Consider the following 19,654-nt stretch of genomic DNA (forward strand, 5'->3'; position numbering starts at 1 on the left):
ATTTCTGCAACATGCTAGTTTTTTAGCCTTAGGCAAGCCACTTCGCATTTAACCTAAGCCTTTGGTTCCAAATCTATAAAAGGAGGGCTTTGACTAGACAACATCCAAAGTTGTTTCTCAAAATCCCATGTTTCTATAGTTTGATTCCTGCTGTTTCTTAAAATGTGTGACTATGTTCTACTCCAAAGTCACAGGCCCCTGTTCCATGTCTTTCACCTTCGTTCAAGCCATGATTTGTTCTCTGCGTTGGTGACTCCATATAAACAGCAATTACACAAACAGAACGTAAGTGAGCCAGGCTGCCAGCTGTCACTGCTGTGCCTTCTGCTCACTCTGGAGATCAGCTGAGGCTGCGTGAGCTGGGAATAAATGGATCTGCCATGAAGACAGGATTTTACTGTGAAAATGAGTTTTGTGATAAGTCTAAAGCAGCAAAAACACTCTGAAGACTGCTTTACACCTAAATGATGCCACATGAATTTAAAAAAAAAAAAAGCACAACCTTTGAAACTTCTTTGAGTTTTAGAATCCTGTGGCTGATAAAAATGTTACTAAATTCTCCAACTGAACCCCTCTACAGCCAGAAACATGTTTGGTCAGAATGCAAAATAAAATGGGGGCATGTGCCCATTGTAGCACCTATACTAAAATCAGTGAGGCCAGGGCTTTGTTTTTATAGAATGTTGATATCACACAGAACTAAGCATTTGATTCATCATATTAGACACTAAGCAGACTGGAAACTCATGGAAGGCAGAGATGATATCTAGCACAGTGCCTGGTATATGACAGGTACCTGCAAGGGCTTTGAAAACCAAATATAACATGTTGGGTGGCTTAAACAGAAATTCATCTTATAGAAAAAGAGTTTGTAGGCTTTAAGTCTGAGACCAAGATGGCAGACTGATTTCTTTGAGTTCTCTTTCCCTGACTTGTAGTTGACCATCTTCTCTTGTGTCTTCACATGGTCTTCTCTCTATATGCATCTGTCCATATCTCTTCTTCTTATAAGAATATCAGTTATCACAGAATTAGGGTCCATTCTAAGGATACCATTTTAACTAATTTCCCCTTTAAAGATCCTGTCTCCAAATATAGTCATCTCTTGAAATACTGTGGGGTAGGAGTTCAACATATTAATTGGGGAAGGGAGAACACAATTCAGCTTTTATTGAATAAGTGTTATATGAATAAGTGGAAGAAGTATGGGCAGATGAATAAATGGATGGATGGAGGAATGGATAGATGAACAACCAATTAATCAGCAAATGCTTGGTGAAATGAGTGAATTTCCACAATCACTTGTGGAAACTGGGTTTTGCTGTAGTACCATTACACAGGTTTTAAATTATGTATAATAATCGAGCCTTGTGAGACATCTAAAATTTTATTTAAAAATATTGCTCACCAAATATTATCACCAATTATTACTCACCAGCTTCTATCAGTTGACAAAAACCAGCCACACCTTGACTTACCAATGCCATTTCCCCCATCCTAATCATCCCCATCTTTAATGACTTCCTGTAGCTGTGAGGAGGTATTTTCCTACAACAAATAACTTTTAGCTCTCCCATGAATACCAATACACTTAGAACCTCCACATTAAGAAAACAGAAAAAGAATAGTTAGATCTCTTGGCTGATACTGTTTGTTTGCTTTTAACGGAAACTGGTCAGTACTTAGTTTCTTAGTTGTCTTTGCACTTTGATTCCATGCCACAAACTACAGAAATACTCCTATACATTTGTAGAGAAGAGGGAAAATATCCATGAGGGACCTCCTAAATCCCCCTTCTGATTCACCTGGTCACTTTAGGTGCTTATTGCATCCTTAATGACATAGAAGTTCACAAGCTAACTCTCTGTCACCAACGTTCTTTCTCTCTTTTCCTACATACCTATAGAATGAACTTGGACATGCATAAAACTACCAAGCTGGGTGTGCTCAGAGAAGTACCTGTGCTCCTTTGTCTTGCCCCATGGTGTCCTGAGTCATGCTGCTGGCTGTGAGTCTGACTCAGAACTCCCCTAGGGCCCTTTGTATCCTGTCACAATAGGAAGAGATGCTTGAGATTCTGCCCAGCTCTAATGAGTGAACTGTCTGTGGCACCTCTAGTGTGAGACTGATTCGTTAGTGTCAGGACCATGAGGGCGCTCATTCATTCATTCCTCACTTATCCATTCCCTACTGGAAATATAACATTATAGATAAACCAGAGCAGAAGTGTCCCTTGAAGCAAGTGTGGAAATTTTAAAAGTTCCATTATGATTTATACTATTTCTGTGATTAAAAATAATAGCAGAGAGATAAATGGATCGTGTGAGTTCTGTCTGTATAATAGGTGATTTAGATATTAATATTTAAAGACAATTTTATTGTGGTCCCTTGTCAATGACAATGATTAATTACACTGACTTTGACCTTTGGACAGACTGGCTACTGTAAACTTAGAATCAATCTCAGTGATTGTCCCTCTGCTGTCTTCCCCCGAGGCTCCCTGAGATGAGTATTTCCATGGATATCACTGGGAAAGATGGTATTTGATGTTACTTAAAGATGTTATTTGTTATTTTAGAAACATGTAGAATGGGCCTGTGAATTCCAGGCCCTGCTCATCTGCAAAGTTCTTTTCCTATTCCCATTCACCTAGACATTTGTGCCAGGAATTGATCAAATACATTTATGTGCTAAAAAACTTCTTGTCAGGGATTCAAACCAAGTGATTTCTGACCTCTGTCTGCTTCTCTTTTTAAAATGTGTTTTAACTGTCGTGTTTTTTAGACATATTTTTTTTTCGAGTAGGTAGCATGCAAATCAGAGTTGAAGAAAAACCTTCAAACCAGCACAATATTCCCAGAGCATGAAAAGCCCAAGGAGGAGGAGATGAAGGGGAGGCTGAGTCCCCTCAGGCCCACCAGTCCAAGAGCACCTGTCACTCCCACCTTCAGGCCCTGTTCTCTACAGGCTGGGATGATTGAAGAACCATCCAGGGTCGGTTAGCAGCCCCCATCTGTCAGAAGCAGAGCATCTAATTCACTCAAGCCTCGCTCTCCTGACAACTTCACATCACGGAAGGACAAGGATGCAGTGAAAAGAGCTGCTGTTTGAACTTGTTTTTGACCAATGAGGGAGAATCAATGGATGACAGAGAGGAAGTGACTGGCACGGGAGTGAAATACAGACCTTGTCATCATATGATTTGTAAGAGCTAGGAAAGGGAATATGAGCAGTTTGCGTTTCTGAGGCTTAAGGAAAGCAGAACTCCACATGTGCAAAGAAAAGAAGGAGATTCTGTGAACTACGTCTCAGAGAGCAGCATATTATGGAGGTTAAAGTCCATTCTCTGGGAGATAGACAGACCTGAGCCAGGCTTTGACTCTGCCCTTAAAGGTGCAAATGTCACCTCCCTGAATCTCAATTTCTTCATCTGTAATCATAAATAAGAACTATCTTATATATTGGTTGTGAGAATTAAATAAGATAATACATAACAAGCCCTGTCACAGTGCTTAAATCATAGTAAATACTCAATAAAAGTTAACTGTTCTTGTTATCATTTTTGCATGATTCCTACATGTAAGGCATGAGGTTAGATGCTTTTTGTTTCCAAAATCAGAGGCTTTCTTCTTTATTCAAGAAGAACTGAGGGCACACAATATTTAATTCTGACCATCCATTCATTCAAAATTCTACAGAGGAAGAAGAGAAGGAGCTATTCAAAGAAATTAGTTTAACTCCAATGAGTTTATATTTTACCAGGACACCTGTAAAGGCAGGAAGGAGGAATTTGCAGCCAAGAGCATTTAAAAAGGAGAGGCCTAAAAAGAAAATAAGTTTGGGGCTTGGGATGATGCCCACGTAGAACAACAAGAGCCATCGGGGTATGTTCAGAACAAGGAAAAGGACAAGAGAAGCTCTAGCCTCTTGCTTTGGGGCAGATGACACAGTTAAAACAGAATTACTCAGCTCCTACTCTGTTTTCATCTTCTCTATCAAGAATGAACTTGGAGCCAGAAAGAAGAGCAAAAACAGGGCCAATAGGAAATTACAGTCTGAGATAGTGCAGAGATAGGAGGGGAGCACCTGGCTGCTGCACTTGAGTCTCTAGGCTCAGATGAATGATATCTCAGCATGTCTGTACGTGGACCCAAATATTCACTGCAATAGAGATGGTAAAATAAAGCAAAACAAAATAAAAAGCCAGCGCTGGTATGCTAAAAACAAGAATCCATGAGTACAATATCTAATGTTATCTGGAAAAAAATGGCAATATGATAATATATGAAAGTTTATGAAGCATGGTGGAACTTCTCGTAACTCACAGAGGAACAAATGTCTCAATTTTTATCAGTAGAGACTTTTTGCCAAATTCTAGCACAGATAAAACACCCTGTATTGACCCAGAAAGATGAATGCGGGTCTGACAAATGTCTCATTATTCTCTAATGGGATTCCTCAGATGGTAACTTTATTCTGCAGACATAGTCTAGTTAGAAAATGGTAACAAATAAAGCTGCATAATCCCTTGGTGGAGATAGAAAAACACGTGCTCCATGGTAGTCCCATTAGGGGCACTCAGAGTGGCTCAGCTATAATGCTCAAAGAGGACTGGAGAACAGGTCTGCAGAGGGATTTTAATTGCAAATGACTTAGTCTTTAATACCTCACGATACAAGGGCAGTTGCGACTTGTATGACAAAAGAAGTTTGCTGACATCTGCTGGGAGAAAGATCAGGAGGCAGCTGGGAGGTGGTGGAGGGGCTGAGGCCCCAGGCTTCAGAAGCAGCCTGAACGAATCTTAGCTCTACCACTTACTAGTTGTGGTGTTAAAGAAACTATTTTATCTCTCTGACTCAATTTTCCACCAAGAAAATGGGGATGATAATCTAATTAGTGAGGTAGATCAAGTTAGTATTATAAAACATTTAGTATCTGATTACCAAAGTTGTTATAAATAGGATCCCAACCATCTCCGCACAGCTGAAATGATAGAATCTCATAAAATGAACGCTGTAAAGATATTTATATATCTTATATTACCTGAAAGGAATACAATCTAAAATTCTGGCCAACAGGGGATGGAATATTATAATTACTCAAATTGTTACAGGCAACAAAAGCAAATATAAATAGGTGGGACTGTGTCAAACTAAAAGGCTTCTGCCTAGCAGAGGAAAAGATCACCAAAACAAAGAAGTTAACTAAAAATTGGGAGAAAATATTTCCAAACCATATATTCTATAAGAGACTGATATCCAAAATAAAGGAACTCAAATAATTTAATAGCAAAACCAAATAACACCACCACAACCCAATTGAAAAATGAGGGAAGTTGTTAAAGAAGATATAAAAGTGGTCAATAGGTTTTAGTGCTGAACATCAATAATCATCAGGGAAATGCAAATCAAAGCCACCATGAGATATCCCCTGTTAGGATGACTTCTATTTAAAAAAAAAAAAAGGCAAGAGATAACCGGTGCTGGTAAGGGGTAGAGGAACAGGAACATTTGTGCAATCCTACATTGATGGAAATGGAGATTGGTACAGTTATTGGGAAACCAGTAGGTTCCTAAAGAAGTTTAAAATAGAACTAAATATGACACAGGAATCCCTCTTTTAGGTATACACCCAGATGAAGTCACTAGCTCATAAAGATTTCTGCATTCTCAAATTCGTTAGGGTATTAGTCACTAGCCCAAATATGGAAACAACTGACGTGTCCATCAACAGATGAGTGGAAGAAGAACTTGTGGCGTGTATTAGCACAACCCAGTATTCTTCAGCCTTAAAAAAAGAAACAGCTCTGCCATTTGTGACAACGTGGACTAAAACATTATAAGTGAAATAAACCAGATACTAAAAAATACTACATGACCTCACTTATATGTGGAATTTTTTTAAAAAATAAAAATTATATATATATACACACACACACACACACACACACACACATACACATACATAGAAATGGAGTAGAATGGTGCTTCCCAGGGAGCCTAGAGGAGGAAGAATGGGAAGATAAAGTTCAAAGCATACAAAAAGAAACTAAATAAATCAAAATAAAATCATGTTTCAGAAGACTATTTAATGTAGTGAAGAAAATGGATGAGAGTAAGGGAAAGGAGAATATGGAGACGGAGGTACTTTTTGGGGAAGGTATTTTCCAAGGAAATGGTTATTTTATCAGACTGAAATGAGGGATCTGGGCCTTGGAGTGCTGGGAAGAGCAAAGGCCCATGAGGCTGGAGCAGGTGAGCATGAGGGAGAGGGGCAGGCAGTGAGGCCTGACCAGCCGGCAGTGCAGGGCCCTGCAGGCCAGGGCAAGCTCTGGCTAGGGTTTTATTTTATGTGATATGGGAGGCTACGGAGGACTGTGAGCAGGAAAGAGTGATGATGTTAATTACGCTGGCCAATTTTTTTGGAGAATAGACCGTACAGAAGAATAGTCTGTAAGTATGGCAGCAGAGAAACTAATTTTAGGGAGTAGTAGTCTAGCAGTTTTGCAATAGTCTAAGAAAGAGAAGGTTGTGACTTAGGCTGGGAGAAAAAAAAAGCAGCAGACTCAATGTCTTTTGTTTGTTTGTTTTAAAGAGAGAGAGAGAATTTTAATATTTATTTATTTATTTTTTTTAGTTATCAGCGGACATAACATCTTTGTTGGTATGTGATGCTGAGGATCAAACCCAGGCGCACGCATGCCAGGTGAGCGCGCTACCACTTGAGCCACATCCCCAGCCCCGACTCAATGTCTTTTGAATAGGATAATCTTAATTTTATTAAAAAATGAAATACACAAACATATTAGAAAAATAAAAATGAATAATAGTGGTTATCTCTGGATCATGCTATTCGTGGTGACTTTAATTTCCTTCTTTGCACTCTTCTACATTTTTAAAATTTTTCACAACAAACATGAAGTCAAAGGAGAAAAGGATATTTTTTTCAGAAAAGAAGAAATGAAGGGCAGGCCAAGAAGTTGTGGAGCAGCAACAGCGTAAGTAAAGAGATGTCAAGGATTTGACTAATAGCAATTTCAACATCTGTTGACATTGTAAATGAGTAACTGAAAAGTAATGCCTCCTAAGACTTCAGGTAATAAGACATAGTGCCCAGTTCGAGGGAGGTGACTGTCTCTTTCCCTGTGCTTTAACCTGAGCCCACCTTGTGGAGCATGGGCCATTCTGGGTGTCCCATTTCAAGATCAAACTGAGCTGGAGAACAGTCAGGATTGGGAAGTGGCTTCAAACCACATATTGCAATCATGGGAATAGTCACCCCTTGCTGATTATGTGTCAGGCACTTTAAAAACATGGAGTGGTTAAAATGAGATGCTCATTTGAATAGGAGAACGGTGGCAAATGACCATTTTTCGGAGCACTTACAGAACCAGCGATCATCGCATTTTCATACTTTATTGCAACTAGTCCTTAACTATAGCACTCAGATAAGTATCATCTCTGTTCTTTAAAATCAAGTTAGGGAAACAGCAGTGCATCCATGTCATGGAGTCAGAGAGCCTAGATTCAAATCCTAGCTGCTACATGACTTCAGGAATACTCCTAAGCTTTCCCTACAAAAGATATGGTTGTTTTAAGATTAAATTAGATAACGCATTAGAGCTTCTAGAACAGTACTAGACATGTGGTAAGCTCAATAAGCATCAGCTATTATTGTCAAAAATGTGACTACTCACGCAATGAGTAAGTGGAGGAGCCAGTGAAGAAGAAAAGAATCCAGGGCCCCAGGGCAGTTACTTGTTGAGGGAAGAAGGAAGAGGCTCCTACTGACCTCCAGAAGTAGAACCTGACCCAGTGAACCTTAAGTGTAACAAGTGTCTGATAAGATGCAACCTGAAATTAGCTAGCTGGGTAAGGTCAGTCACTTTTCTACCCATAAGGATACAGATCTTCTTCATTCAGGAGAGTCATTAAGTGGCCACTCTTACTTAAGATGCTGTAAGATGTCTGTGCCCTATTGCCTGGAGGGGAGAGCTTAGCAGAACTCAGCGTGGCTTGAGGAAGCCTGACCCTCCAGTACAAGTGAGGCGTTATGCAGAGCTGGTCACTGGTGAATAGGAGGATTACAATCTCCCTGGTGGGTTAGGAAAGATCCCACAAGAAGCCCTTTGGAGAAAAGGACACCAGGAATTCCCAAGGGGAAATTCACCAAAAGAAAAGAGATAGTCTGGCCGTTGATCTTGGGTAACTAACGGTGGTGATGGTGGTGGTGGTGGTGGTGAGGGTGACTGGTTCCAACACAGCCCGTGGCTGAGACAGGAAATCCTTCTGGATGTGGATGTGTTTGAGAACAATGATTGAGCACGAGGAACTGAAATCTTGTCAAAGAGCTGTCATCTTGGAGCCTAAGCACTCAGTTCCATGAAGAGAACCCAGGTCAATAAAAGAATCCCTGGAAAGTAGGGAAAGACTGCCAGTCTGAGTAGAGCCTGTTTTCAGCATTATCCAGAGTGAGAAGCGGCAATATTGGCAGACCACTCTGACTCCTCTGTCCTTTTCTCTGTTTGAACTTGGTACTAGGACTGGCCCTCTGAACAAAAGAAAGATCAGGGTTTTGGCAATCTCAGTTGTTTAGAAAAGGTGAGAGGTGGTGGAGGCCTTAGGAGCATTTCACTTAAGTATTTCACTTGCTACTAATGTGAGTAGGACAATGTTCTGCAACTGATGGGGTGGGGGGAGATACATCTCTTATTTCCCCCTTCCCCCAAAGTGGTGGTTAAATGGGTTGTCTCAGTTGGATATGTTTTAATTCCTTGATTAAGCTCAATGCTAAGGATTTTATAAAAGTCAGAATTAATAATCACAGCTGCTAATATTTGTTCAGTGTTTACTATATGCCAGACTCTTTACATGCCTTACTTCATTTATTATCACAAAATCCCATGAATGTGAAAACAATTCAAGAGGCCATGGACAGACAGATACATGAATAAACAAAATATGGTATGCACATACAATGGAATATTACTCAATCTTAAAAAGGAAGGGAATTCTGACATTGGCTGCAACTTGGGTGGGTTTTGAAGACATTATGCTAAGTGAAATAAGTAAATACTTTATGGTTCCACTTATGTGAGGTACACAGAGTAGAGAAAATAAGAAATAGAAAGTAGAACGGTGGTTGCCAGGGGCTGGGGGGAGGTAGGAATGAGGAGTTAGTGTTTAATGGGTATAGAGTTTCAGTTATGCAAGATAAAAAGAATTGTAGAGAGAGATGCTGATAATGGTTATATATTTAAATTGATTAAGACAATACATTTAAAAATTGAGGAGAAAAAAATCCTCCTGAAGTAGGGACTATTTTATCACCATTTTCCAGGTAAGAAAACTGAGGCTGAGAGAAGCTAAAGTCTCTTGTTCAAGGTTGCACAGCCATACCTGGAACAAGAACTGGATGATATGGCTGCCTAGCCACAGAGCTTTTTCTTTCAATCTCTGCACACCTCTGACTCCCTGTACAGATGGAAAGGGAGATGCAATACCACTTGGGGATGCAGTTGATGGGATTAGTTTGATGGGCTGTCAAACCAGAACACATAGAAAGTTTCTCTCCATGCCACCCCACTGAAATTGTCCCGTTCCTTCCAACCTGAAATTTTTGTGCTTCAGTTAGCTGTACAGAATTGCTGTAAAAATGAGCTGTTTATCACGGGTGGAAAGCAGGTTTAGCAACTATTACTAAACCATATAAAGATAAACCACATATTGAGAGGCATTCTAAGGCTGCAGGTCAAATGTTACGACAATCTTTAAAGGTATAATATTTGCTCATTCAATAAATATTTGTTACGTGTCTTCTATATGTATGCATTGTTCTAGGTGCTTGGTATAGAGTAGGGCACTAAATGGACAAACATCCTCTACCTTGCCTCCCTATCCCTCTTGGAAGGGGGGCGTGAAAATAAACAGTGTACCTAATAACTCAATAAATGATGTATAGGACCTCAGAAGGCAATAAGTACTTGACCACAGCTGTGATTTTAAATTAGATCAGCAGGGGAGACTTCATGGAGAAGGTGACATCTAAGCAAAGACCTGGAAGAGGTGAGGCAGCCAGATCTGCAGGAAGAAAAAGTCAGGCAGAGGAACCAGCCCATGTGAAGGCCTGCGTCAAGAGCTGGAGTGGGAGGAGCTGCTGCAGGTAGGTGAGTGTGATTGGGGCAGGGTAAAGGTGCAGGTGAGGAATAGGTAGTGAGGTCCACAAAGTGAGGAAAGGGCCACTGGTTTTTCAGGTCACTGTGAAGACTGTGGCTTTACATAGAATGAGATGGGAATCCAGGGTAGGATTTTTAAGCAGACAAGTGACACTATCTAACTTACATTGGATAAATTAAAATGCACTGTATATAATACTATCTTCACTTGAAAATCTGCTTTATCACTGAGATCATTGCTCATGAGGAACTGCAGCTTATTCCTAAGTGAATATCAGCTCGAAGTGCAGAGAGCCCTGCAGGTCTTGTGATTGGAGTGGAAGGAGGCATTGGGGGAGTTGAATAAAAATAGTTGTGTCATTTAGTTCAAAGAGCCTCTGGGAGGAATAACTAATAACAATAGCTGTAAAGGTCACTGCAAATATTAAGAGCTATCAAATGCTAACTACTACTTAAAAATAAAAAGCCTGCCATTATTCTTTGGCCCAGGAGTCAGGACCTCTGGCAGCCTGCATGCCTCAGCCAGCCCAGCAAAGCTTTGGTGCCTTTAAAAGGCTTTTCCTTGAGTCTGTGTTATCTGAAGGCTGTATCTTCCATCTACAGCTCTGGTGGAAGGAACTGTTTACCATATGTACTCAGCAACAAAACACAAACCTGAGGGCAGGGGTTGATGAGCATTTGTTTTCTGATTTTTGTTGTTGTTGTTGTTGCTGTTGTTGTTTTAATCATTAGTTATTAAGCTGTGTTTATAAGAGTCTCCAAAAAGTATTGAATGTCTGAACCAACGACATGGATATACATGTAAAAAGCTCTTGCAATGAGTTGTTTACACTAAACCTTCAGGTCATGGAAATTTTGCTCCAGATTTGTTTGTGTGGGAATAGCACTGGAATACTGGCTTGTCGGTGCCAGCTTTGAAACTGACACAATGAATAGCTATTGTTCTGACAGAGTATCCGGCAGCTCCAGTCTGCATACACTGAAGACGACCTTCCTCTTTAGAAATAACTTCCAGTCATTTATATATAATTTTAATTGTTATTGGTGTACCCAGTGTTCTCAGGGGCTGGGGAGGAGGAAGCTGTATAAAGATATTTCAGTTCCTCTCCAAAAGGATTCTACAGCTTTTCTATTTTGGTAAGTCAGGTCACCAATATTACTGCATTCCTAGCATGAGATATGGTCAAAGAGATGCAAAATAAAGGGGGGAGAATGTACAAGGTGTTATTAACCAACCATTAAGTACCAGATTCTAAGCTTTGATATCATTTCATTTCACCATCTTAACCTAGTAAAAATAGATATTGTTCACCATTTTGCAGATGAGGAACTAAGATTTAGATATTAATTATATTACTTAATATATATCAGACCTGGGATTTGAACCTAATTCTGTTGATTCTAAATCCATGCTTTCCCACCACACAGACCTGCCCTGGAGAAGACTGTCATCTAATGGGTCACAAGACTTATATAGAAAAATCAATTGGAGAAAAACACAAGTGAAACATAATCAAATCAAAAACATAATTAAATCCTTAATTCTTGTAATGAGTGCAATTCTACAAACAAGTGCAGTGCCTACAAAGAGCAAGGCAAAAGTACTTGCAGGGACATTAATGGAGTAGAAATGACTAGAGGAAGTAAGAGTTTTCTATCAATGACACATACACCTCAGATGATCTGAGATGACAAAGAGGATAGCTTTAAGGTGGTGGGTTCAGGATGGCACTGCCCACCTCTTGGCATGCCCTGGACCCAATTCTGTCATTTCCCTGAAGTTCTACCGTCTGAACAATAATAGACTTGGGGTGAGGGATATTGAAAAGTCCTAAGCAACAAGTCTTAAGACATTAAAGAAAGTGAGAGTTAGAGGTCACAAAGACAGCTGTAGTACCCACAGATAACTATGAAAATAAAACTAAAAGATGATTTGTTACCTGCTGATGGAATCTTTGGCTTCTGGGATGGTGGCCCCATTTCTTCTTGTCCACTGATATCCACCCTGGGAATGGCGATTGTGTACATATTAAGCTATAATCTCTCAAATGCTATGCTCTGGCTTGTGGTTCTGAGCTGGACTCTGGCCCACAGACTCCCTAGCAGGCTCTGCCAAGGAGTGCTAGACAGAAAGCAAAGCTGGAGAAGGAAGAGGGGACCTCCTTTTTCCTGTTTGCTTTATAGTTGCTTCTCACTTGTCAGCACCTCCTGAATCTCACTTCTTCTTCATAGAAATGGCAGTTCATTTCAGCAGCAGTGGTGGATTCTACTTTGCAGTTTTTCTAATACTCACAGAACCAACCTCATAGTCTGTAGCCACCCCCCACCCCAAAGCTTTTAGGTTTTAATAATTCTGACTTCTTTCCATGTCCTTCTATCCTCAGGACTGGTAGCTGTTTCCCTCAGTTACTACTAACTACCATGACATTTAAATGTACTCTTTGTCTTCTCAGTTCTTCAACATCCCGTTAACAACTCCTTATATCAAGTTCTCCCCATTGAAATAACTGATGTGACTTCTGTCTCCGGGTTGATGATCATTTCATTGTTAATTTAAATTAAAATAAACGAGAAAGCTATTTAGTAAATGCTGAAGTGCCATAAAAATGTTTGGAATAAGAATATTTAATTCAGGGCTGGGGTTGTAGCTCAGCACCACATAAAAATAAATAAATAAAATAAAGGCATTGTGTCCAACTACACCTAAAAAAATAAATATTAAAAAAAGAATATTTAATTCATTCTCCCAAACCTACATGAGGCTGATGGCCCTAACATGTTAAACTATGTCCCTGACTGCATACAATCCAATTTCCTAGCACCAGTTCCTCCATGGCAGTCTCTGCTCGTTTTCCAGATCCACCCTCCTCAACCACGCCTTGTCCAAACCCACCATGCTGTTTTTTACCCTCCATTCTTTTGCCTAGGTAGTTTCCACTGCTTAGAATTTATCTGTTAAAGTCCAGCTCAGTTGTCACCTCTTCCAAGAAGTCTTTCCTGTACTACTAACAACTATACATACACTCCCTACTCTGTAACCCTTTTGCTGCTAAGTATAAATGTTCCTTCGTAGCTAAGCTAAGTAGCACACACTTGTAATCTCAGTGACTTGGGAGGAAGATGGCAAGTTCAAGGCCATCCTGGGCAACTTAGCAAGACACAATCTTAAAATAAAATCTTTAAAAGATAGTGCTGGGGATGTAGCTGAGTGGTAGAAAACCCCCGGGCTCAATTCCTAGAACCATCATAATTAAGGAATTTAAAAAATAAATGAATAAATTATATATATATATGTATATTCTCTGTCCTATCAGATCATAAGATTCCCAAGACCAAGGTAGACATCATAGCTTTTATTGCTTTAGCATTTGGTGCACTGCTAGGTGCTGGGCAGGTCTTTAATAAATGATTCATGACTTAGAATTACCTGGAATTTCTTCATTATCCAAATTTCTTGCTGCTCACTTGAGATATATAATTGAAAGGGAAATAAAACTTCAGTGTTCAGAGAATTTTAAGACTCATTTCTTTCCCTTTTCATTTGGATACACAAAGCTATTTGTATGCCTTTGCATTAGATTATATTCTTAGGAAGCAAGGACATTATAATTTCCTTAGTGCAGTGCCAAGAAGGGCTGACATCATTCCGAATGCAAAAGCTTCAGATGACAAAGAAGTAAAAATGGCTCTCTAGGACCTTGGCTAAAAGGAAAGTGGTCCCTCTGGCTATGGCAGGCCACTAGAGTGCTGAACAGTCCTATCTCTTTTTCTCTTCTCTTTAATTTTTTTTTAAGAGATGGGGATATAGCTCATTTGGTAGAGTGCTTGCTTCACATGTACAAGGCCCTGGGTTCAGTCCCCCTAGCACCACCACCAAAAAAACAAACAAAAAAGACTGGTCCTGAACTCTGGGCTCAAGGGATGCTTCTGCCTCAGGCTCCCAAGTAGCTGGGACTCCAGGTGTGTACCATTGTGCCTAGTTCTGAACAGTATTCTTGAAAGTCCTCTGAAGTCAAATAAGATCTCCTTTTGCAAGAAGTTAAGCAATTTATTTAAGTGGAATCTAGAACTCGGCTCTTTCTTGTTACCAACTGTGGAGATAAGCCTGTTACTCCTGGGAGTATAATCCAAGCATCCGAGTGTGGCCAGGGTCCCCCATGGATGAAGGAATTGGCAACATTCCCAAGTCAACTATATCATCAAGGCAACAGGATTTTTGCTGTCCCATATCTCAGGAGTCATTCCTCCATCTGCTGGCTGGCCACACATATGCTTCCCACTTTGTTGTTCCCTCAAACTGAAGCTGCCAAGGGAATGCATGTGACCACAGGAAACTGTGGGAACCTGGAGGCAAGTAGCGGGCAGCACAAACCCAACTCTGACCAAGGCCACTGTGTACTCCTCATGGTGGAGGTGGGGCTGGAAAAGAACAAGGGCAAAAGAGAAGCCCAGTTTCTTGTTGGCCTATAATCTCTCTCTTGATCTTTCAATATGTAGATAGTAAGCATCTGTTCTTTCATGAGGAAGGAACAAGAGTCAGTTTGGTCAGAAATAACTGTGACCTCTCTAAAACAGTGGGTTTTTTTAAGCCACAGATATGTGTTTTCACACTGTAGACATCACAAGGACTAACTGAATCACATGGAGAATAAATGATTATTCTGTTTTACTTCGGAGTAATTACATCTAGTTTCTGTAACCTTATTTTCAGGAATCTCTGCTGAGCAATTGTTCACTTTTTTTGTGTAAATGCAATTGATTGTGAAAAATCCACTTTAGAGATGTGGCTTTGGTTTGATATTAAGTCTAACATGGAGAAAGGAGATAGTTAACAGAACAAAACAAAATATGTTTCCTACTCTGAAGTGATAGATTTAAAGAAACCAAATCTTTAACTGATTCCTTCTTGTAAAGTGTAGAGCATTTCATGTGGGACTTGAACAATTTTGAGAAATTCTAGATGAGAAAGACAATTAGATGGTAGGCCAGGTGTTTTGCTTCCAGATCATTCTCCACCCTCTTTACTTTGAGCACTGTCCCAGGAGGCACAAGTCTATTGACTATCAATGGCTCTTGTTCTTTCAGGCTTCCCATTGGATTCTACCAATGGGAAACTTGAAGAGCTGGCCTTCTGTGAGTTGTACAGGGTTTGTTGGAACCCCTGCCTTCAGAGTTCCTTAGGTTGACTGTCTTTGACTGAGGGTCACTTCTATCAAGGCAGCCTTCTCTTTATTGGAGTCACCTTCCTCCTTCCACTAGGGCGCAGAGTGAAGGCAGGTTGCTGCTCCTAGCCCTAGGGTTACTGCCTGCCCCTGTGATTTCACTCCACCCACATCCACACATGCACATTTGTAAATAGTTCCCTCATCAACAGACACTTATCAGATTATCTTAATTTCAGGGTGCCACCTCTTTCCTGTTAGGTCACTGGGTAATGCTATACTGCTCCATATTAAGGGGATAGAAATATTCCAGTCTTTTATTGGAAGTCTGCTTTTCAGAAATTTGGTAATATGCTGAGGTGCTCTTCAAATGTTTAATATAATGCTCTAGCAGTGTTTTGGAGCCCCTGTTTTATCAGGTCCTGTTTTTAGTTGTTGTATTATAGAAAGGTCTAGAGGATTGCAAGAGGTGGGCTAGGGCAGGCAGAGCAGAGAGCACTTGGAGGTGTCAGAATTGTAGCTATTTCCCAACTAACATGGAAGGGGTTAGTGTTTTCATAGCTGGTGCATCTTAGCTGAATGTTAGCCCAAATAATGTGCCTACCTATTTATGTGCACCTTTAGGTTACCACAGAGTTCATTTCTATGGTTACTTAACATATTCTGAAGACAGAATTGCAGGCAAAACATTAGCGGGGAACAGATGTTGCCTTGTATGTATGATGAATGAGCAACAAATTTTGCATTCCCTTAACCCCACCCCAAATGAACCAAGAAAGAACCAATTTTAAGCCTCTGGCAGAATGGGTAGTGTATTGACAAGCTCGACATATGAACCAAATTTCAAAGGCTGCCCAGCACTACCAGGCGATTTTTAGAACTGTGACATTTGCATCAAAGATTGTGTCTGTGCTAAGCATTTTGCATCCCTTATGACAGTCCTTTTAATCCTGGACTTTGGTTTCTGAACTTATTTGTTTGAGCATATAAAATAAAGCACTCTTTGATCCTTAGCCACACACAACAAGTTTCTTGATTCTTTTAGAGCTTATCTTCTGTAATATAATTGGTTATTCCTCCTCTGAAACATGATTATTTCACATATTTTTATATTTCCTTCTGCTGCTTCTATGGTGACACCATTTACATATCTCAAGTGGTTAGTCATGAAAGGGGGGCCATATGTTTATAACACATACTATCTGGGTTTTTTAATCCTGTTAGTTTTAACCATGGACAATTAAATAAATTCCTCTTTTATTCACTGTGTTGCAATTGCTGAATAAATAAACTATCTTGCTAATAAAGCATCAGATTTAAGAAAATGATATAACTAATGATTTTGCCAGAATTTGAAAAGTGATCTTTAGCTATTCCTATAATAATAAAATGGTTGAATGTGAAAAAATTCCCATCCCCAAAGCTAGCTTTTCAAGAGGAGGACACAACAGGATTAGGACACAGACATGGAAAGTCTGCATATATGTATAAGAAGCTAAGGGTATAGGACAGATTAAGCTACAGAAGAAATCACAAATTATGTGGTGTTGTACATGAGCCAGGCATTTAGTATGAATGACAATGTCAGCTAGAATCTATAATTAATAAATTATACTTCTGTTTAGTCTCCTAGTCACAAGTCTAATTGGTTAAGGAGGATATCCTATCTTGATATGAAGATATGTTCTTCAAAGTTTATTTGTAAAGTGTGTTTTCTTGCTATAGCATACAAGATTTATGAAATCAAACATTTATTCCTACTAAAGAAAAATACTATGTCATAAGCCTTTAATTAAATGACCACCTCTAGAAACAGAAAGGTAAAAAGAAATACAATTAACTAATTGTGCCAATCATTTCTTCCTGAGGGCATCAGCCAGGTCTTCTAGAATTAATTAGAATAATATTAATAAAACAGAATTATCAAGCTCCATTTAGTACTTTTCCATCTTATGAAACATTTCCAGAAAAGATGGGTATGTGGTCCAGTTAAGTGAGCAAACAAATCTTTTCCACAGTTCTAAGAATACTTTGTCAAAATTCTCTGATAATTTTAGCAACCCTAGGGTCATTATTAGTCTCCCCTGCCAATATGTTCCAAAACATACCACACAAAAGACCCGAAGGCATGGAAATAAGAAGCAATCTTGGTTTCTTGTTGAAAGTTAGTTGTTCTGGGAATAAAATGTACTATTACCCAAACTCTAAGTGGGAAAACTCAATCAAACTGCAGTAAAAGTATAATGTGAAGCAGGCATAAAGTAAACCCTTCACTTCCAATGCTGCTGACAAGTGGCTGCTAACCACCCACAGAGACAATTACAGAAGCCCCCGCAATTCATTACCCCACTCAAGCAAATTCCCACTTACTACTGAGCAGCAGAAGCTATAAATTTTTCTCTAAATGTGCTGCCATAGCAAATCTATGACCAGAGCTGCCAACATTGCCTCAGCAACAGCGTTGGCTTCCCCATCTGACAGCACTGCAGCCCTGGGGCTGCCTTTCTAAAATAGCCTCAGGAGACTTTAAGAAGCAGACAACAACCAATTCAATATAAAGGCATCAAACCAATTTGTTTTCCAAGTTAAAAAAAAAAATACTACTGATCTCACAGTCTAAAAAAAAATGCAGAGACCGAGCCATCTGGAATCACAGTGTGGCCTGTTTATAATTACAACAGAAGATCTGGGAGGCGCAGAAGTCACAGGGACTTGTGAGGTCTTCTGCAGGACGGTCAACCCCACACTGGGATTGCTTCTGTGACATTTCTGGTAGATAAACCCACTGCCAGGGAGGCTTTCCTAAGATAGCCCATCACTGCTTAAATCAAAGTGACAACTGTTTATGTAAATCTAGAACCTCCATTCCTGTAACACACCTGTTATGATTTAGATATGAGGTATCCCCAAATCTCATATGTAATATAGTGCAGGAAAGTTCAAAGGTGAAATGATAGGGTAGAGAGCCTTAACCTAATCATCGCATTAATAGACTTGAGTGGATTAGTTGGGCGGTAACTATAGGCAACTAGGGTGTGGTTGGAGGAGGTGGGTCGCTGGGGTGTGGCTTTGGGGTTTATATTTTGTCCCTGGCAAGTGGAGCCCTCTCTTTTTCTCTGCTTCCTGCTTCCTTGTTGCCATGTCCTCCACTGCTTTCCTCTTCTCTACACTCTCCCACCATGATGTTCTGCCTCTCCTTGGCCATGTGTAGGGCATGATGTAACGTGGGGCATGTTGCATCAGAAAAGAGGAAACTTAACTTGCTGGCTGCTACCCACTTCCCAGTCCTGGGGCCACATGTGGCTAAGAGAGCACCTAGAGATTAGCCAGAAGGCATTGCCATGGGTTGTGATGAAGAATTGGATCACCTCTAGGATAGGCTCAGAATACTTCTGCCCTTACCAACAGCTCGGCTCCTGTCACCCATTACTGCCTGTAGGACGGGTGTAGATGCAAATTCTCCCCACCCTGCTGACCTTTACCCTGATTGGCTCCTGTACATTATATTAGCTGTGTATGTTTTCTCAATAAATGAGATCCTGCTTTGACTGTTCTCCCTGGCGCATCTGATTGTCCTCCTGCAAGGGAGGGCTGGGTGCGGGCAGCGTGCTCCCCCAATCTCTCCCGCAGGTCAGGAGGGAAGGGGGGGCTAAGAACCCCGACAGCCATGGAGTTGGCCATCTATGGACTGAGACTTCTGAAGCCATGAACACCAAATAAACTTTTTGTCCTCTAAAATTGGTCACAGCAACAAAATAGCTAAGACAACACCGATTCATACTCACTTTTTGGTGTTCTGAAGAAAAAGATGAAGGTGAGCCTTCCTCTCTCATACAGCTCTGCATGAAGTTGATGTTCACCAGGTTTTCCTTGAGTCTTCTCTCTTCAGTCCATGAACAAGTGCATATTAGCTTCCTGTATCTGGTTAAACACAGGGGATTAAAAAAATGAGCATAGTGCAATAGCAGACACACTTCATATATGAGAATCATCATTACATCTACAGTACGAAGTCCCTCAGAAACTGCTTTTTAAAAGTTTTTTTTTTTCTTTTTCCTATAGCAATATAAACTTTTGTCTCAACAAAGTCTTACAAGAAACCCAACTGAAAACTGCTCTGGTTAAGCGAGATGGGGAGCTCATAACCTCATCTGTCAGCTTCCATCTTTTCCCTTTGGAGCCCCCAGAACACCCCATGGAGCCCAGAGCCTTGTGTAACTCAGTGTAAAACCTCATTTTAGAACTTCAGGAGAGGGTGAAAGTAATCTGCTGGTTAGAGGTGGAGTGTTGGGAGTGAAGGAATAAAGAGCAGGTAGTG

The 19,654-nt window shown here is 40.2% G+C and overlaps 1 long non-coding RNA gene across 1 annotated transcript in view; it reads right to left on the reverse strand.

Moving 5' to 3' along the window:
- The window catches only part of LOC308648536, a 119,228-nt gene extending 99,975 nt beyond the window's left edge, over positions 1-19,253 (reverse strand). The window contains exon 1 of the long non-coding RNA XR_014021850.1: positions 19,122-19,253. This is a non-coding gene — a long non-coding RNA (uncharacterized lncRNA). The remainder of the gene's footprint in view (positions 1-19,121) is intronic.
- Positions 19,254-19,654: the final 401 nt, after the last annotated feature.

Source organism: Spermophilus citellus (assembly GCF_964194105.1).
Source record: "Spermophilus citellus genome assembly, chromosome: 4".
Lineage (NCBI taxonomy): Eukaryota > Metazoa > Chordata > Mammalia > Rodentia > Sciuridae > Spermophilus > Spermophilus citellus.